We start from the raw sequence: 22,124 nt of genomic DNA, 5'->3' as shown, positions 1-22,124 counted from the left end.
ATTTTTTTTTTATTGATTTATTCAACAGAGAGAGAGAGAGAGATCACAAGTAGGCAGAGAAGCAGGCAGAGAGAGGGGGAAGCAGGCTCCCCGCTGTGCAGAGAGCCTGATGTGGGGCTCCATCCCAGGACCCTGAGATCATGACCTGAGCTGAAGGCAGAGGCTTAACCCACTGAGCCACCCAGGCGCCCTTAACTATATTTTTGTTGTTGTTGTTGTTGTTTTAAAGATTTTTTTTTTTTTATTTGACAGACAGATCACGAGTAGGCAGAGAGGCAGGCAGAGAGAGAGGAGGAGGCAGGCTCCCTGCTGAGCAGAGAGCCCGATGCGGGACTCAATCCCAGGACTCCGAGATCATGACCTGAGCTGAAGGCAGAGGCTTTAACCACTGAGCCACCCAGGCGCCCTTAACTATATTTTTTAAAACTGGAAAATTCTAAGTATTTATTTAGAATATTTAGTGAGGGGCGCCTGGGTGGCTCAGTGGGTTAAGGCCTCTGCCTTCGGCTCAGGTCATGATCCCAGGGTTCTGGGATCGAGCCCCGCATCGGGCTCTCTGCTCAGCGGGGAGCCTGCTTCCCTATCTCTCTCTCTCTCTGCCTGCCTCTGCCTACTTGTGATCTCTGTCTGTCAAATAAATAAATAAAATATTAAAAAAATAGAATAGTGAAATGTATTGAATGTTTTTATTCATTTTTCTATAAATAGATATTCAACAACTATAATGTACTGTGTTAAATATGTGTTAATTTAAATTCTTGGTTTGCAGAAGTAGATCACTTTTAAAATGGGAGACCTTCAGGGAAAGATAATATGTTTTCTAGTTAAAGTATAATATATGGGCAAAAAAATAAAGTAAAATAAAAGTGTTTTTTGTTTGTTGTCTTTGTAAATTAACAAAGAATTTCAAGGACATAAAAGCCATATGTCATGATGTAGCAAACAAATATTATTCAGTCGTTTCTCTAAGGCTCTATACTTTGAAGAATGCTGACTAAAGTTACAAAGACTCTAAGATGTTAGAACCAATTCAGGAAAATTATCCAAAACTTGGAAATAAGGCAAAAGAGCCAGAATTACTTTTCAAAGTCAAACTGGAACATTGTCCAGCAGGTCTGCCCAAAACTTATTTAATTTTCTGGGGAAATATATCTTTATTTGACTCATTATTTACTGCTCATTATAGACCAAACTCTATGAAGATACATATTAATTCATGAATTTCTATCTGAGAAGTGGTGATTCTCTCCAACAGAAAAAAAATAACCCTAATGCTTATAGTTGTATTTCTCTGTAAGACATTACTTGTTCTCTTATTTAGCAAGTTTATTTCATTATGCCTTTCATGAAATGACTATATAAATCTTTGTTCCTTGAATTCTTCTTTAATTAACAAACTTTACCTTCCAGGTGGATCCCTCATTAAGGAATTAAATAAATGTTTGATATATCTTACTTTATGGTGCATGAGAGTCATGTTTTTAACCTTTTGATAAGTATGTTCAATAATTTGTGAGTTTTCTCCACTGAAATAAACTCATCTTCTGGAGTCTCTTCTACTGTATTATCCACGAAGTACAACCTATGAGTTCTTCCCTCCTCTTCCCCCACCAGGAGCATCTCTTCTTGAGTCCTGGAGAAAATCCCAAGGGTAATAATTTAACTTTTCCTTCACTGAGTCTCTATTTTTTATTCTTCTGATTTTATGTCTTTATTTTTGTTTCTGGCTGTTATTCTTTCTGTATTTTGTCCAATTTGTGGTTTGGGTTATGGCTTCTACCATGCAACCCAAGGATTATCAAATAATGAGTCATTAGATCAATCTCAACTAAGTAACTAAAGATCATCCCGCATATACAGGAGTCTGGTCTGCACATGGCTGGTAAGTTATTCCTCATTGGTACAGACAGTGGTTGGAAATCTGATTTCCCATATGACCACTTTGTGATCTCTGTCTATATAACAGTACCTACTTTTTGTCAAGTGAGTGACGACAGGAAATCTAGTTTGTTTGACTTTTTGGGTTGTTGTTTTGTCTAGTTTTGAGCTCAACCTAATTAGGCAAAAACTGAGGCGGAGAAAATATCTTGACAATCTATACTGGTGAGTTTTTTATTCTCTTTACTATAAACCTATGTCTCTAGTTATAGAGTTGAAGCTGTAGGCTTTCTGTCTCTGTACCAAAAACTAAGAAAAGTATTTTCCTTTCATGTGTGAGCATGAAATATTTTCCTACCTCTGGAGGGTATTAATACATTAAACTACAAAACTTAAAGAAGCTCTGTTCTGTTTGGTTAGATAGACCAATAAGGATTTGCAAAAACTTAGTATTTCTAAAATTTGCATAAAATAAATTGAACTTCTAATGCTGAGTGTGCTAGCCTTTAAAAAACAAAAAACTGGAGTGCCTGGGTGGATCAATCAGTTAAGCGTCTGACTCTTGATTTCGGCTCAGGTCATAATCTCAGGGTGTGAGACTGAGCCACGTATAGGTCTCCAAGCTGGGCATAGAGCCTGTGTAAGATTCTCTTTCTCTGTCTTCTTCTGCCCCCTACCCCCCCCAAAAAAAAAAAAAAAACTTTTCACAGATACAGCTAGCTCAGAAGCATTTTTATATAATAATTCAAGTTCATGTAATTAAAATAAATATTATTAGACAAATCACAACAGATTTTCATAATTTTGCTTAAAAAGAGCTCATGTCTTTTCCCTAATTCTATCAATTTGTGATAAAATAAAAGCATATTTTTTTAAGATTTGTATTAACTTCTCACAAAGAAACTAGAAATCTGAAGTTCCTAGACATTTTATACTGACTTGTAAGTTTTATTTTATATAGTTTTTTCAAATGACAGAAAATTATATGTTCAACTAAATAGAATTAAAACTATAAAGCTGATAAACATATTGTATCAATAGTAATTATGTCCTATAATGTGTCTGCTGAAACTTGTTTCCAAGATCTTTTTTTAACTTTAAGACAAAAAATAAATATGAAGTTGAGTTAATTAGTGGATAATTCTTGGATATCTATATAATATCCAAGTAATCATAGTTTTATTTAATTTTGGGGGATGTGTAGTTGACACAAAGCAACACATTAGTTCCAGGTGTGGCATAGTTTTAATATATGTGCTCTTATTTCTTTTTCTTGCACACTGTAGACAGCCTATGCCTCTGTGCTATGTTAACAAATGTGTATGCTTTTGCTACTTTCAGAAGCTATAAAAAGCTCTGTGTGACTCATATGTGTGCTCATGAGTTTTGTGGTCACTAAAATGCTTGTGTATCATAGACAGTTCATAATGACCTACCTCCAGATTCTCTCTGATTACCAGACATTAGTTACTTTGGTTAAAGGCTGAGTTGTTGAAGCTATACTAGAACAATTACAGCATAGAAGTACAAATGTATATGCAAAAACTGGTGTGTGTGTGTGTGTGTGTGTGTGTGTGTGTGTGTGTAAGGATTCATTTATTATGTGAGAGAGAAAGGGTGTGCAGGGGGAGGGGCAGAGGGTGAGGGAAAGAATCTCAAGCAGACTTTGCACAGAGTGGGGAGTCTGATGTGGGGCTCCATCTCCTGACCCTGAGATTATGACCTGAGCCAAAACCAACAGTCAGAGACTTAACCAGCTGAGCCACCCAGGCACCCAGTTTTCTTCCAAAAGAAAAAAGAGTTGTTTGTTTTAAAGTGTATTATTGTTCCTGAATATGGAAGGGTATAATGAAAGACAAAATGTAAATGGATATCAAAAATTGCATAAGGTTAGAGAAAGTAAGCTTTATTTGCTTTGGTTTTGAATACTTGCAAGCAAGGAATCTAAAAAGAAGAAATGAAATATGTAAAAAAGATCAACAAATGCTTAGTTTGATGCATTAATTAAAAATATAATGTTTTTATAAAACACCAGAGTTGGGTTTTCTCTATGAAGTAGCTCTCTCTCAAAGTACTTAGCTTGCCTTTAATAATTAGTAAAAAGGTATTTATATTTTGTTATCTGTTATGTTTATATTTTCTGTTATATATTTATATTTTCTGTTAGCTGCCCAGCTAATGGAAATTCTGTATCTCACCAGAGTAACTTTCTGTGCTTTGTCCTGACTTTGTATACACTTATTTTTTTAAAGCAAATAACAGAATCAGGAAACTTAGACGACCAACAAATTATACAATCTGAAGAGAGAAAATGAAAGACTGAAAAAAAGAGAACAGAGCCTAAAGGACTTATAGAACAACACTGAAATGGGTAATGTATGTGCAATTAAGAGTTCAATAGCTGCTCAACACTGAATGGCTCTAGATTTGTTGACCATATTCCAAAGAGGCCTGAATGTGCAAATTAATATTCTTTGTTGCATCGATGTAAATGAACACGACAAGAAACAATGGGACCAAACTTTTCTATGATCAAGAATAACCTTTGGAGATGATTTACAATCATCAAGGAGAAGTGATTTGTTAAAAAAAAAATTTTTCCCAAAACCTGAAAATAAAGCAAAAGGATAACCACTTATCTTTTCAACGTTATACTGTAGAGTCCTCTAATAGGTCTGCCCAAAGTCTATTTAATTCTCTACAAGAATGTACTTTTGCTTGACTTAATATTTACCATTGATTATAACCCAGACCCTGAAGTTTATAATTTATAGATTTATATTAAATTTATAGATTTTATATATAAATATATATAAATTTAATATATAAGTTTATATTAAATTTATAGATTTTATCCAGCAGAGATACAAATGATTTCTTTGACACATGTTCACTTTACATTGGAAGAAGTCATATTTTCAATTTTTTGAAATATCTAACAGGATGAAATCACTGAAACTCAATTTTTAAAAAGTCTGGTGGTGGGTATTAAGGAAGACACAGATTGCATGGAGCGCTGGGTGTTATACGCAAACAATGAATCATGGAACACTACATCAAACTAATGATGTACTGTATGGTGACCAATATAACACAATAAAAAGTAAAAAAGGAAAAAAAAAAAAAGAAATGCCAAATGACCACACATGAAACTGGCTGTGGGCAGAGACTGCCACAGAAACTTCAAAGACTACGCTGTGTTTATTTTTAGTGGATGATGGATGTAGCCTTAGACAATTTTATGTAGTAGCTAATTTCATGAGGCAGACAAAACCTGATGTATAGGATTAAATGCTGCTTTATAAATCATTAAAAACCTTCCTAAAATCAATTCAAAAATTGACCAGAAGCCACTGCACTTTGCTCCACAGAGACATAACACGCTGAGTCAGCAACGCCAATGCTACTCACTCTTCTCCAAACCAAAGCAGCCTGCTGCGTCAGCACTGTGGTAGCTAACGCTGGCGGACGCTGGTGGCAGAAGTCAAAAATGGCAAAACCCACCGAACAAAAGCCGAAATATTGGAAATTTCATTTACTCTGTTGTTGGTAACTATATTTCTATAGGTTTCTAGGAAAAGTGTAATGGCAGAATGTGACACGAAATCATACACACAAAACTGTTTTTGAAATATGCTAGAAACTGTTGTGAAATATGCTAGAAAGCTATCTCAAAAATAAGAGAAATGATGAGGGTTTTTTTTTGTTTTTTTGTTTTTTTCATTTCATCTGTTATTGACCATGAGAGCTAAAAACTCAAATCGATTAGAGGTTTTGACTCTGAAGGATGGCAGCATCCCCAGCAACAGAAGCAGCAGCTGTCTCCCACAAAGCTTCTCTAACCCATGCTCCCAAGTCTTCTCCTAAAGTCACCGGAATCAGTCCTCCTAAGCTCCCATGAGCACACTAAGGTCCCACTGTAATGATATTCTTGGGGCCTTACCCTGTGATGCTATTGTCCTTGCTCTTACTCTTCTAAAGTATCCTTCTGGCATCTTCAAAACCTAAAGAGACTTAGTTGAACTCAATAAATATGCACAATCATTTAATCATTTCCTTTCCTCTCCCCTGACCACCCTACACACACACACACACACACACACACACACACACACACACAGACCACACAACCTGAAACAAGTAAAATTCCAGAATATGCCATGTAATAATGACAGAAACATTGCTAATTGAAAACGAGATGCATACATGGAAAATAGTCTGAGAAAGTGGAACAATAAATACTCTCAAGGTTTGATATCTTAAAAAAAATTTATGTATTTGTTTTTCTATTTAGGCCTGAGATTACTACAACCAGAAGCTTATACTTCCAATGCAATAACAGTTATGAAGTGGGAGAGAAAGAGAAAGAGGATAACATTTCAAGGTTGATAATTTTTCTCATAAAGCCCACGGATTATGGAAGAAAAGTAAAAGACAAAAGGAGAAAAATATAACATTAATTAGAGCACATAGCTTTGAATAAGCTTGGGGAAAAAATTATGGTTTTTTTGTTGCATGTATTGTTTTGCATTGCTTTTATAAGACTGTTATGCTGTGAGCTTTGTGGTGCAAGGACTATTATTCCTATATCCCCAACTCCTGGCATATATAGTACCAAGAATATAATAGACACTAAGGGGTGCCTGACCAGCTTAGTTGGTGGAGTGTGCAGCTCTTGATCTTGGGGTTGTGAGATCAAACTCCACACTGGGTGTAAAGATTACTTAAAAATTTAAAATCTTAAAAAAAAAATAATACAGCAAGTGCTCAATAAATACTTACTATGGATATGTTAAGATTAATTACTGAGCTATTAAAAAATGCAGTGATTATTACCATTAACTTCAAATCAGATTTTAGTTAAGGCTAGCTATGAAAAAGTATCCCAGGCCAGAGCTTCTCAATCTTTAATGTTATACAAATTACCTGAATATCTCGTTAAAATATACTTTCTGACTCAGTAGTCTAGGGTGGGCTGACATGTCCCTAAGGTGATGCTGATGTTGCTGGTCCATGGACCACATTCTGAGAATCACCATCCTGGGCGATCTAATGCTTCATGTCAATAAGGAGGCTCCAGAGGGGGGTGTCAATGAGGAGCAGTGTTGGGGCAGATGACTAGCAAGGGAAGAGGAAGCCTTGGGCTAAACAGGCAAAGCAATAGTGGGAGGGTGATGACCACCCCAGTAATCCACTGCCCCACTCCCTTTTTTCTCTGTGAAATGAAAGCTTTTATCTCCTGTCTAAAAACAAACAAACAAACCAAAATTTCAAGGATCAGCAAGCAAGTGGAAGAAGGGAAAAGAAACTGTCCCTGACCCTTGAAATCATATTATGTCCACCCATATGGTTTTATGAGGTTAGGGAAGGCTTATGAAGTCTCCTCCCCTGATGGCCCCTTCTCAAGGGCCTTCATTTCCTGGAGGAGAAACTGTGGCTAGTCCCCAAAATAGGCCTGATCCCTAGGAATTTTGAAGTGTAAAGGAGAGCGTCTGGACATCACTGGCCTCTCAAGCAGATTTCACCAATTAGCTACTGTTTCCCTCTCTCCGTCTTTCTACCCACTCTAAACCCCTCCCTCTGTTCCGAGACTCACAAACTCTGAAGATACCAAGATGATTCACACTATACCCAGCTTCTCCCCTGGGCCTGGTCAGCCATCCTCCTCTGTCATGGCTGCCATACTAATAGCAGATTGTCCCTTTTCTGAAAATATTATGTAAGAGTCTAAGTGACTGAATCTATTCACCTAGGTTACTGGTTCAGAAGCTATGTAAATCCCTCATTTTAAGTGCCTGAAGTTATCTTTGGAGCTCAAGTTTTATATAAGCACGAGAACAGAACTTGAAGTATGGAACAACAACAACAACAACAAAAACCTCTGGTTATTTCCTACTTCTCACTCTTCACCAAAGATGTGATGTGTAACAGTTTCCTGCCTCCCCTATTATGACAGTGACACTGGTGCCACAAGCCTCAGGGCACCTACCGAGAGGCAGGTGGGAAGATGGGAAGAAGGAAGCTGGATGCTGCTGGGACACAACTCCTGGGGCAGCCATTCCACACACGTCCAGGGGCATAGTTAGAGAAGACAGTGTGAAAGGCACCCCTTGGAGCTGCAGGATCCTGCAGCCATGGAAGGGACTCTTGAGACAAGATGACGCACAGGACAGGACTGTGGGAAGGGAAGTGCAGGAGGGCCAAGGAAGGGAAAGGAATTCCAGCACTTAGGATTTTGTGCAGAAAGTTTCTAACTCTATATGGATATACACACTGTAATAATGATGATTAAAATGTATACATTGCCTCAGGAAAGTATCGGTGCCATTCATTATTTGCTAGAGAACTAATGAGGCTATCTCCCTGGCTTTGTAAAAGAAACACAAATTCTTAGCTTTTGTGTAAACTATTGAACATTTACCCTAATTATCATGCTTTATAAGAAGGAGTATGCACAATAGTGAATGGTTAATTTATATTGTTGGTAGACTTATTTTATTATAACAATAACCTATAGATTTTTAGATGGTATGTTCCCAAACCTGAAATGCACAGCTGCAAAGGAAAAAAATTAGTAAAATTATCAGCAAGAAATACATGACAAGATGGATGGGCCATTCCCTGTAACATAAAGGGAAAAACTAAATGAGTAGTTGAATTTCAGCCGAAACAAAAGACCAATCATGACTGATCCATGAAATCTAACAAAAAATAAGCAGAGTTAAATGCATACTCAGTGTCATTTTGCTCCATCTAATTTCATCCTAGCAGAAATCCTATTAAATTGATACATTATAGTCCCCATTTTATCCCTAAGACAAGTAAAGCACAAAGAGAATCAGTAAGTCACCCAAGGCCATACAACTGGTAAGGGGCAAAAGTGGAGTTCAAGTCCAGGCAGGCTGGCCGCAGACCCCAAACTTTTGCCACTAAGGTGTGCATACATAGTCCCTATTACAAGCAACCAACATTTGTTCCTCTCTACCCAAGAATGTTTTACATACATTATGTGAAGTATTAACATAAATATATGGTCGTGTTTGGTTCTACTTAGGCCAGTCTGAAAAAAAAGACAGAACATCTAGAAGTCCAAAAAATGTGAGTCCAAAGAGAAAGACTTTTTTAAAGTTTATCCAGGATAATCTAGTGGAAGCAACACTGTTGCCAAATGGTGTGAACAGTTAAAATAACTCCACCTAAGGAGGGATGTTTCAGATCAAGGTCATCCAACCAACTGCTCTTGCTCTCTTACCATAATTACCAACCTTCTGGTTATAATTTCATCTTCAATTTCTTTTTTCCCCTATGTCTGCAGACTCTGAAACTCAAGCTATTTTTTCCAGTTGTATTAAGATATAGTTGACATACAACACTGTATTAGTTTAAGGTATACAACATAATGATTTTAAGATATGTATATATTACAAAGGGATTACCACAGCAAGTTTAGTTAATATCCACCACCTCACATGGTTGCAATAATTCCATCTGTTAGGTTTTTATTCCTTCTATAAGGAGAGAATGGAGAAACCCTTGGCATCATTTCACAGCTTTCTCAGAGTAAATTAATAAATTAGCATTCCGATTTACACATCAGTGTTTTGTGACTTGGGATAAGTCAAGTCTGTTTGTTTGCTTTTGTGTCATTTACATGGTGACGACACGAAGGTACTGAGATTTTGTTGGTAAAGCAGCTGACCCTTTCAAGATAAAATACCTATTTTATTTCTAACTAAATGTATGTGTGCTTATTTTTTTCCTGCATGTTTCTTCAGACCCATGCACACTTTTAAAACCAGGGGAACTTATGTCTTGACTAGGATTCGTTGCCATAAATTCTAAAGTATACAATTAAACAAAAAAGATCATAAATAAAAGAGGAGGAGAAATAACCACTGATTAATATCCAGTGGTATGGAATAAAAAAGAAAAAAGAAGATTGAGCTCACAGATACAGAGAATAGACTGGCAGTTGCCCAAGGGGGTGGTGGGGAACTGGTGAAATGAAAATGGCCAAAAGGTACAGAACTTTCAATTACAAAATAAATTGAGGCACTTGGGTGGCTCAGTCATTAAGCGTCTGCCTTCAGCTCGGGTCATGATCCCAGAGTCCTGGAAAAGAGCCCCGCATTGGGCTCCCTGCTCAGCCGGAAGCCCTCTTCTCCCTCTCCCACTCCCACTGCTTGTGTTCCCTCTCTTACTGTGTCTTTCTCCATCAAATAAATAAATAAAATCTTCTTAAAAATTATAAATAAATCATGGGCTATAACCTACAGCATAGTTAATAATAGTATATTGTATATTTGAAAGTCATGAAGAGAATAGATTTTAAAAGTTCTCATCAGGGCACCTGGGTGGCTCAGAGAGTTAAGCCTCTGCCTTCGGCTCAGGTCATGATCTCAGGGTCCTAGGATTGAGGCCTGCTTCCACCTCTCTCTCTGCCTGCCTCTCTGCCTACTTGTGATCTCTGTGTCAAATAAATAAATAAAATCTTTTTTAAAAATTCAAAAATAAAAAATAAATTAAAAAATAAAAGTTCTCATCACAAATAAAGAATTTGTAATATGTGTAGTGATGGATGTTAATTAGACTTATCCTGGTGATCATTTCACAATACACACAAATATTAAATCATGTTGTACACCTGAAATTAATTTTATATGTGAATTATACTTCAATTAAAAAAACATGTCTGAATGAGGAGGGGAGTGAGGGAAGACTCAGAGATGTACTTTCCTGGAAGAGTAATTTTTTTTTTTTTAATGATTTCTCGTTTTACTAAACAAGGCTTCTGTATAAGATATTTGTCTACTTCCATTCAACTAACTACTCTTCAGTTAAGAATAAAGGAAAAAGTTGGTTTTCCTAATAGACCATGCTTAAATAAGTTGAGTAGTGTGACTGAGTGAGGAAATGAAATAATAAAATAAATAAATAAAAATAGCCGTAGTACTGCTTGGGAAGAAAGACTTTGAACAAAAATTAATCATGTTCCCAATAAGAGAAGTTGAGGAGAAAGATAATCCAAAGTCACACAAAATCAAGGCTAAATAAAAGCCTCAGAGAAAGTCAGAGTTCTTTGGTCTCTTCCTAATTTCCAGAAAATGCTTTTACAAATGGTCAGGCAACTGAGCATCTGAGATCTAATTGTGTCACGTCTAACAAACTGGTTTGATGTTCTCCTTTTAGAAGAGCAGATGGAGTCGTCTCAAGACTAAGAGAAACCCCTGAAGAAAGATGTGACAGCCTGAGGGACAGACTTAAACTAATGTTTAAAAAATAAATGCTTTGATGAATTAGCAAGGATGCTGCAACCCAGATCTAAATGAGATTTTCACCATTCTTTAAACAAGGCCAAAGTAATTTGCTGATCTTAAAGAAGAAAAGAAGACACAAATTTTAAGAAGTTAAAAAAAAGCAACTGATGAGAAAGAGTCCGACCAGAATGCAACATCAAGGAAAGTCACTTTACATGGCTTCTCTTCATTAAAAATTTCTTTAAAACACAGGGCATTGCAAATAAAAATATAATAAAAACTATGAATTCACCACCCAATTTTAATAAATGCTATTATTTTGTCATAGTTCCCTCAAATCACTTTTGTGAGAGAGAAAGTCCTACACATATGGTTGAATAGTCTTATATTTCCCTTCCCAGCCCAATTCTCCTTTCTCCCCAGAAGCAAACATTATTATGAGTTTTGATGGTTACTACATCAACTATATATGTATGTAGTACAAAAACAGCACTATCTATATGTAGTATACAGATGAAGCATACGTAACATTAAAATATGAAATGGAAAAACAACAAACTTGTATGTCTCACAGAACTCACTTATCTCATGTATCTTTTAAAATATATTCTTAAAACTGCTTTTAGTCTGAGGCATTTTAGAGAATAAATTTCAGAGTTAGGGGGCATGGCTAAAAATCAGTGGTCATTTCTTCTTGGAAAAAAGTAGAATAGAAACAAAATTTAGGGCAAGGGCTTTGTGATAGTGAATTCTGAAAGCTATTTTGTAAGTTCTGAGAAGACACTAAGAATGCAAACGGATTTCAAAGGTGGTAATGTGATCAAAATGCTACCAAGAAGCTCACATTTCATAAATTTGAAATTAGAAAAAAGACCAGTCCAAAATAGATTTCAAAGGTGAACCCAGGTACTAAAAAAAGATTATGGTTATTCACTGAACTCTCTACCATGCATGCTAAACTACTCTCCAGGAGTAACTCACAGAGCTTCAGATATTACATTAACTCTTCAAACCTCCAGTTATTATCTGATGTACTAAATTTTCTTAGCACCTAAATTATTCTCTCAAATCAGCTATTCCCTGGGATTAAGTTATGGCCTCCATAAACCATACAGCCTTCTGATTACTTAAGAGTTCATGTGACTCCCAAAAGTGCTCAAAGTATTCACAGACATAACTTAGGCCACCTAGAAAATCCAACTAAACAAGTGAAATTCACTCCAATGCCACTGTGTCCATATGCTTAAAGACAAAGTAGAAAAGGTCAATCTGATATATGCAAACCTATTAAAGATAGGAACTATTGACTGTATAGCCAATCCAAATGGCCATTATGAGTGGGAAGCAAAGCCAATTAAATAAAGAACGGTTCATTCACTGGTTTTATGTAGTCAGAGCTTTAGTAAGTTATAAATGCTCCATAAGTCTGGCTCTCAGTCAGACTTTCCAGGATCATTAACAGTCCTTTGGTAATTTTATCAAAGAGAGATATAGTGATCCTGATATTCCAGCCAAATCCTAATTTACCAAATTGTAGTCTACCCTCCCCAAATTCCCTCAGAGTAAGTGATATGTTCTGAGAGGACAGCCACCCCCTGCTTCTAAGATGCTTCCCCCAAACTCAACCACTCACGGGAAGACAAAAAAAAAAAAACCTCTCTCTGGCCCAACTCAATAGCACAGATGCCTTGATGGGTTCACAGAAGCCTCTTCTCCCACCACCCACTGCCCCAAAAGTGTACATATTCTAATCCCTTTTTAGCAAGAGATCTGTTTTCCATCATTCCATAGGCAGATCAACTGAACAGTACATGGACAGGTATTTATTTGCTGCTATAATTTTTCTAGAGACCATCCCATGAGTGATAAAAAGAAGATGAAAGTGTGAGGAGCAAAGCTGTGAGCTTCAACTCTTGCTGGAGGAAGAGAAAATAAATCCTTACCTTTATTGCTACTCCTCTTGGATATAAACGTTAACCTTACTTGTTCAGAAAGAGAGGTTGGAAAGCACTAAATAATTCCATTATGTGAAAAATATGATCATTACTTTCTCCATAGAAACATCTAGGGGAAATCATCTCTAAGGGTGTGTGAACGAACATGGAGGAAAGTGGCAGGGCTGATAGGCTAAGTGTGCGTGGTGACCCACCAGTTTGTGCAGGGTAATGTGGGAGGAGAAACCACAAAGAGATTTTTTTGGGGGGAGGGGGTGGGTTGGTTTTTTTTTTCAGTGTTCCAAAATTCATTGTTTATCCACCACACCCAGTGCTCTGTGCTATACGTGCCCTCCTTAATACCCATCACCAGGCTCACCCAACCCCCCACTCCCTTCCCCTCCAAAACCCTCAGTTTCTCAGAGTCCACAGTCTCTCATGGTTCATCTCCCCCTCCAATTTCCCCCAACTCACTTCCCCTCTGCATCTCCCAATGTCCTCTGTGTTATTCCTTATGCTCCATGTCCTCTGTGTTATTCCTTATGCTCCATAAGTAAGTGAAACCATATGATAATTGACTCTCTCTGCTTGACTTATTTCACTCAGCTTAATCTCCTCCAGTCCTGTCCATGCTGATACAAAAGTTGGGTATTCATCCTTTCTGATGGAGGCATAGTACTCCATTGTATATATGGACCATATCTTCCTTATCCATTCGTCTGTTGAAGGGCATCTTGGCTCTTTCCACAGTTTGGCAACTGTGGCCATTGCTGCTATGAACACTGGGGTATAGATGGCCCTTCTTTTCACTACATCTGTATCTTTGGGGTAAATACCCAGTAGTACAATTGCAGGGTCATAGGGAAGCTCTATTTTTAATTTCTTAAGGGATCTCCACACTGTTCTCTAAAGTGGCTGCACCAACTTGCATTCCCAGCAACAGTGTAAGAGGGTTCCCCTTTCTCCATATCCTCTCCAACACTTGTTTACTGTCTTGTTAATTTTGGCCATTCTAACTGAGGTAAGGTGGAATCTCAATGTGGTTTTGATTTGAATCTCCCTGATGGCTAATGATGATGAACATTTTGTCATGTGTCTGTTAGTTATTTGTTTGTCTTCTTTGGAGAAGTGTCTGTTCATGTCTTCTGTCCATTTCTTGTCATGATTTTGTGTGTTGAGTTTGTGTAGTTCTTTATAGATCTTGGGTATCAGCCCTTTGTCTGTAGTGTCCTTTGTGAATATCTTCTCCCATTCCATGGGTTGCCTCTTTGTTTTGTTGACTATTTCACAAAGGTTTTTTAAATCATCACCAATCTTCCAATACTGTCAACAGAAAACTAAATAGTGGGGTATTTGTTTGCTTGGTTTAATTTGAAAAATCAGTTAATTCAGTGAGAAAAAAAGGAATTACTATGGCTTGACATCACATAGACATGAACAGGCATCACACAGGCATGAACAGGTAACAGGGTCTTAGTTTTCATATGCAAGCTTTGTACCATGTGTACATAGCTCAAGCAGCCTACAAGTAAGACATTTCTTCGGTAATAAAGGTTAGAGGCTTTGTTATCATGAAAAATAATAAAAATGACCATAGCTCAGAAAGCATTAATGTCATCTCTATGCATTTAAACTATAGCATAGTTGGTTGTGAGACATAAATACATCTAGTTAACACATAAGCACACACTGAGCATCTAAAAAATCATCTTTTCCCCTTTTAAGCAATACTGACACTCATTAGCACCTTTGAATATCATTTCATGCAATTTAATTTTTTATTTATAAAACTGTTTCCAGGTGTGATTATTATTCACCCATCACAGGATATATTTTTAAAAATAAAAACTGACAGCATTCACTCCAAAATTTATGTATGTTGGTAGAATGCTCTAATTATACAACAAGGTAATTTTGTTAATGTAATTTTTGGGTATCAGTTTATACTCCCTAAAGATGTTTACAAAGTTAAAAAAAATTGTGTTTTAACTACAAAGTGCATTAACAGTATCACTATTTCCTTATTCATTATTTCCTTATGGATTATAGCTATGTAACCCAGGGTAATGTCTGGTAATTCTTTCTCAAATTCCTTTTCTTAATCTGTATAACCAGAAATCCCAAGGATAGGGAGAAATAGCATCTTTGATATAATTGTGGACTTATTTTTACGAGAGCAAACTGTGACAGCAGAGTACGAAAGAATTACTTCAGAAGGAAGGTCCTAAAAGTGAGAAAACACAGGAAACTTCTAGACAGGATTCATCTATTTGTGATCCTGGAAAGCAAAAGTCCGACAAATTACCCTAGTACTCAAGAACTCCAGAAAGGTGTTCCACTTTAGGTAGAAATAGCGTTGCAATTATTCATCCATTCAGTATTTATTGAGTAGCTACTAGATGATATGAAATGTGCTAGGTGATGAACATCCAGGAATAAAAAGGATGGGTCTCTGCTCCGTTCTGGTGGGGAAGACAGATGTAACAAGGGATTTGCCTATAGTGACTAAGTTCGAATGTTTAGAAGACGAGCCTCTCCTGGGAATAATGGGTATCAGGAGAAATGTCAGGCCCCCTCGGCAGCAAGATCATCTCATTAAAGAACAACAAAGAAGAAAAGGTACTGGCCTCGGGGCTCCTCTGAGCATCAGAGTCTGCCCGCAGAGACCCCATGGTCTCCAGCTTAAAAGACCCTCCCCCCCCTTAACATTCTGAGTGCCCACAGACAGCGTGTCCTATAGGGCTTTCCCCAACAACAGGACCTGTCAGGATCTTCTGCTTACTGCATTGTTTATTTTTCCTTTCTCCTAATTAAGCCTTCTTCTAATCCTACAAGGTAATAATATTTGCAAATGAAGAATCCCTGATTATCTAGTAGGATGAATTTTCCAGGCTTCTGGGGAAAAAGTCATTCAAGCCAGAGAAATCTAATACACCCTCAGAAGGTAACCCAAACCCTTCACGATATAAATACATGGGTGCGGGAGTTAAATGTATACTCAGCACAGAGAAACCATGAACATTGTGCCTCTGTGTGTGCATGTGTAACTGCAGAATTCTAAGCTGGTAGGGTGTGCTTTATATCTATATCATATGTTATCCAGATACCAGTTGTATATTATAAGCTGCATATGCAATACCATATGGACACCATAAAATATCACATGTGTTGTCAGGATAATTTTACATTTAGTGCACGATTAAAATGTCTTATATACCTATCTTCTCTGTGTGTACATGGATTTATCTAACAAATTGCCTTCACTATCAAATTCGGATACAAATCAAAGTTAAAGCCTCTTTCCTTAAATTTAATAAAAAGCAATATGGAAACGTGAATACAGTTTGTTTTTCTTCACTAGATTTTTTCTGCCACGCAGCATTTAACACTGGTACAGCTGTCAATACCCATTCATCTGCTATCGGGCAGCTTTTTCCTTTCACTCACTGTGACATTTTTAAAGTGGCAAAAAAAAAAAAAAAAAAAAGCTTAAAACAGCATATTTGTCACTTTTTTTTTTCTAGTGACCTTTTAAGCACTAGGGAAAATTACTCTCCATGTACTAAACCTTTTAATCATTACACACACATTTCACAATAGTGCTTTATATAGGGGTATCATTTAATTAAATTTAAGAAATTTACATGGTAAATGCTGCTGTTCATTTAATTATTCAGAAATTTAAACATAAGAAATACTCATAGCTCTTAGCTATGGTAACCATGTAATGCAACTGTAATTTATATTAGGAATCATTTTTTATAAGTGGAATTTCAGAAATAACTTGTACACACCCTCAGTTTCCAGCTTTTAAGTTAGCTTTTAAGACAAATAGCTATATGAAATATTCTCTTCAGTAAATAAAAAAGATATGTGGATGGTTAAGCATCATAGGGAAGGTTTTGAAAAAGAAAATGCAAGCCTGAATCTCGACCCTATCTCAGATCAGCTTTATGACCTTGAGGGAGTCCCTGTGTCCCTCTGACTTGCACCTATTTCTCATCATGTGCAAAATAAGATACTCAAAGCCCCTTCTCTCTCTCACGGTGTGATTACAAGAACCAAATTAGCAAGTGTTTGTGAAAATGCTCTGAAATCTATACAAAATGGAGAGTAATATGACTTTTAGTTCAAAAACAAAAATTTTGTTTCCTACACGTAGTGGAGAAATTTAAAATTCTTATAACACGAGAAAGAAATAAAATGTTTACAACAAGCTAAAATATCAACATTAGCAATACATTACTTAGTGTCCTTTCTAAAAACAGAAACAGAAATACTACTGTACTTTCTATGGATTGATATTAAAAATTGTAGGGGCGCCTGCGTGGCTCAGTGGGTTAAGTGTCTGCCTTTAGCTCAAGTTCTGATCTCAGAGTCCCAGAATCAAGGCCCAGGTCAGGCGCCCTGCTCAGTGGGGAGTCTGCTTCTCTCCTGCACCCCCACCTTGTGCTCTCTTTCTCTTCTTTGTCAAATAAATTAATAAAATCTTTCTTAAAAATTATAAAAGTTAATAATTCTGGATTTCCTGTTTTGTCTGACTCTTATTCTTATCACTTTCACTATAACTAACATATCATTAAAAGTGACCAGGTCTTTTTCCTCCTATACTCTCTACTCTGCAGCCTCGAAAATAAAAAGTGAATGGGCCTTATACCCTAAGACAGAATAGCTACTTTACCACCTATGAGTTGGTCATCAAGAGTACTTAGCTTTCCTTTAAAAAAAAAAAAAAAAAAGATTTATTTATTTTTATTTGAGAGAGAGAGCGCAAGCCAGGGGAGGGGCAGAGGGAGAGGGAGGGAATCCTCAAGCAGACTCCCCACTGAGCCTGGAGCCCAACACAGGACTCGATCCCATGACCCTGAGATCATGACTTGAGCCAAAATCAAGAGTCAGATGCTTAACCAACTGAGCCACCCAAGAGCCCCGAGAGTACTTAGCTTTTCAAAACATCAGATTCCTCACCTCTAGTAAAGAGAACATTTTAAAAGAGAGAAAAAGAACAAATACCTACCACATAAAGTTCTTTTGTGGGTCATAAATGGTATATTCTCAGGACCTGATACATAATAATCTCTCAGTCAGTGGTATTCATCACTGTTGTTTGGGCAAGAAAATCTCTTACCACACTTTGCTCTAACAGCAACAGGGAAGACTTATTGATTTGGCAGTTGAGCAAGAATCCTGGGAATCAAGACAAAGTCTTCATCCTTCCAGTAGTGGTCTTGGAGCCCTCTTCATTGGGCCTTCGCATCATGGTGAAGCGGCTTCTGGTAAAGACAGTCTCCCCTCAAGGCTAAGAGTTACTGTTGGTTTGCAACCTCAGGACCTTGGGTTGTAACCTAGGTGAAATTTGAAATTGGCCCCTGTGCAGAGAGGACAAGGAGAGACAAAAGAAAGAGGCAGGCCACTCCAGATTGGTAGATGGCCGTTTTAATAAGCAAGGGAATTTGGATATGAGGCTTATGTTGAGCAATTGCAAATTGAGAAAATCTCCATGCCTGCCCTTGAGAATCTTAGAAGTTTACATAAAGGTCTTAACTGGGTTCAGTCACACATGCCATCCAGATAGCCTTAGTACCACCTTACTCTCTCAAGGCTATGTCTAAGAAATAGCTCCTTGTGTGGGAATACTGGGTCACACAAATTCCAAGGGCAGGAGAAGGGGTGAGGAGCCTCTGGTTGTCTGTGTCTTTCCAACAGATCAACCAGTGGTCACATCCTCTCAGTGAGCTCCTCCAGCAATCATGGTGTCCTTCTCCCCTCCCCACCACTCCTCATATAGACAGATAAGTGATGGAATGGACTTAAGTCATGCCTGGTAGTAAAAGGACTATTCTAACAGAGATCACTAAGTATCATAATAAAGACAAGTATTAGGACCACTTGAAACCATCATGTCAGGGAGCTTGAACAAGAACTGGGCTGGGTCTTAAAGGATGGGTGAAATTTGCCAGGCTGTCATGACGGAGAAGAAAGCTTCTCTAAGTAGCACGCTCAAATCTCAGCATTGGTGGTTCTGCTCAGATCAGCGAAGAACAGTTTGGGAGCAGATGGAGATCAACAGGGATTGACTCATGGTGCCATCCTGGAAAGTCTAGGTTTTATCCTCTCTTCACTAGGACCCAATAAAGTTTTCAGCAAGGAGGTAACACTCCCATATTTGTGTGGTAGAAAGATCACTTCACTGTGTGGAGAATAGGTTGGAAAAGATTGCATGATGAGAGATTAATTAGCAGACTTTGGAACAGTCTCAAAAAGAAAGTGTGAATCTGAACTAAGGCAATACAGGTTTAAGTGGGAGAAGGGGGCAACTAAGTGATGGCATCAACAGAAATGAATGAATGAAAAGAAGTGAGAAGGGGAGAGGAGTTGAGGATTATTCCCAGTTTCCTGGCTAGTGTGACTAAGTGGACAGATAAAACATAATATCATGGTCAGTATTTCATAATAAAGTGAAATAGTGCTAAAACACAATTACAACAGCAGATATAATGAAGCAATCACATATTTGCACTTATTTACGACACCTTTTTTTTAATATCTGACCCTTTGTAATAAAGGCTGAATAATTGTACTCCTATATACATAACTCACCTTGAATGTGTAACAGCTACAAATGCTATGCCATCTTATGAGCCATGCTATGCTCTTCAAAACTGGGAGATAACTCTCAGTAATGTTCTGTCATGCTGATAATGTTTTCAACAAAACATGGTATAATTTCCCTTACATTTACATTTAGTTGCCTTCTTAGAAAACTCTGCAGGGGCGCCTGGGTGGCTCAGTGGGTTAAGCCTCTGCCTTCAGCTCAGGTCATGATCCCAGGGTCCTGGGATCGAGTCCTGCATCAGGCTCTCTGCTCCGCAGGGAGCCTGCCTCCACCTCTCTCTCTGCCTGCCTCTCTGTCTGCCTCTCTGCCTACTTGTGATCTCTGTCTGTCAAATAAATAAATAAAATCTTTAAAAAAAAAAAAAAGAAAGAAAACTCTGCATATGTTTAAGTGGTACAAACTTACTTTATGTTCACAGGTAAAATGGAATTACATTCCATGCTTAGAAAATTATGAACAGCTTTTTTCACCTACATAAATGGCTATTGGAAATATCTGGAGTTCTCCAGAAAACAGGGTAATTCTACATGGAATACAAAATCTCAAGCATCCCTGCCTCCCCCGTGCCATAGTAACCCCTAAGTCACTGGGGCACCTAAATCATTGGGACAATTAAAAATCTTCCCAACAAATTTCCAAAACATTCTCCAGGGAATGTTACCACTCTGAACCCATTAAGAAGTTGTGTGCTTGGGAAACGTTCCAGAAAAACATCATAGCATCCACTTTCTCAGCATCTGTGAGGCCCATTTCAGCCTAGAAATGAAAAGTCAACTTCTTCAAAAGGACTGTGGATCCTGCTAATTGAGAAATCTTCTTAGTTTTGACAGAAATAATAATGGCCAACTGGAAAGTATGAGAAGGAAAAAGACAGGATCATATCCACTCTTCAGTTTTTAGGAGTCTCCTTTCTGTCTGAGTGTTTGCGTGACCTTGGGCAATTCAGGAACTGTAACAGGCCCCACTAGTCTGGAGGGAAACTGGGTGCAGACATGGAGAATGACCATATCTTTACTTTATGGTTGCCCTGCCCACTGGGTTGTTGAATCTGGGAGCATGCTGGAAGAAGCTCTCACTGGCTTTAAGAGCCAACCTAAATTTTCTAGAATTCTTTCAGACAGTTGACAATCTATTGGAAGCTTGAAATTGGCCATGATGGTAGCACTTAAACACAGACATTGGCAAACACTACAAATCAGGCCTCTTCCTAATACCTGGAGCCAGTTGTTAAACACTAGCTGTAACCCCCCAGCCGAAGTTTTCCATTACCCTATAGGAAAGGGGAAGGTTGTCACCGAGGAGGCATTACAAAGGCCCATCATCCTTGATGTCCTATCTGGCCACACAGGCTGTTCATTATAACCTTACTCACTGCTTGGTGATTAATGCTACTGTTACTTGTGGGCGCCTCAGTGCTGTTCCTTTGAAGCATGCATGCAAGCATTTCACAGACCAGTAGCCTCTGTGCCAGCCACGGATATAGGAAACTAAAATGGCTCGCCCTATAGAGATGCTTCTGGGAAATCCTAGCACTTCTACCCGTCAAGGAGTGCGTTCCAGTCCTCCCCTAATCCTCTTACAGCAGCTAAGCTTTACTCAAACATTACCCTTGGGTTTAGAAACAGACTCACTCAGTTGTCACTCAGTCTATGGCCCCTATAACACCAAGCTGGGGGAAAAGCCACAACAGCCTCGAAAGCAACTTGAAACTGACAAATCCTTGAGCTTCAGTTTCTGGGCGGAAAAGAGTTAAGAGTTTTGTCACCTCCGAGTCACTAAAGGCTTCAGAAGTCAGTCAAATCTGCCGACTCAACACATTTTGCTTTAAATAGGAATGATGCCAATTGAAGTTGAATGGCAAAAGAGATTTCCAGGCAGTGGCAAAGCTAAGGAGAAGACAGGAGAAGGGAATGTGTAGTAATAGCAGTGATTCCTACTTCAAACAATCTGACAGCATTTTCACTATTCTGTCTCCTTTCTCAATATGTCCTCTGAGTTAAGTATTATTTTGGCCATTTTACAAGTGGCAAATTAGAATGGTCAGATAAACCAGCCAGTTCCAGAACATCTGGAGAAAACAGAACTAAAACCCCAGTCTTCTGATATCTTTCTCTCAATCATTCTGACCCTGGGTATATGTTTCCCACTCAGTAACAAGAAGATAATGTAACTAAATATCCCTTGAACCACATTTATGCTTAGACTTTTATGCACATAAAACATTTTTAAATAGCTGAAAATAGTCAAACGTCCATTTAGTTCAATTGAATTCTAGCATGTTTTTTAAAAAAAATCAATATAAACTACAAATAACTCCATATGCTATCCGCTCCTTTTATCTTTTTCCTTTTTTTAAAAGTTTTATCGAACTATAATAAGCATACGATAAACACAGTAAGAGTACAACGTGAAAAGCTTCGATATATATATATAAACCCA

Source organism: Enhydra lutris, unplaced genomic scaffold (assembly GCF_002288905.1).
Source record: "Enhydra lutris kenyoni isolate GAN:26980312 unplaced genomic scaffold, ASM228890v2 scaffoldscaffold72, whole genome shotgun sequence".
Classification (NCBI taxonomy): domain Eukaryota; kingdom Metazoa; phylum Chordata; class Mammalia; order Carnivora; family Mustelidae; genus Enhydra; species Enhydra lutris.
This window is presented reverse-complemented; position numbering follows the sequence as displayed.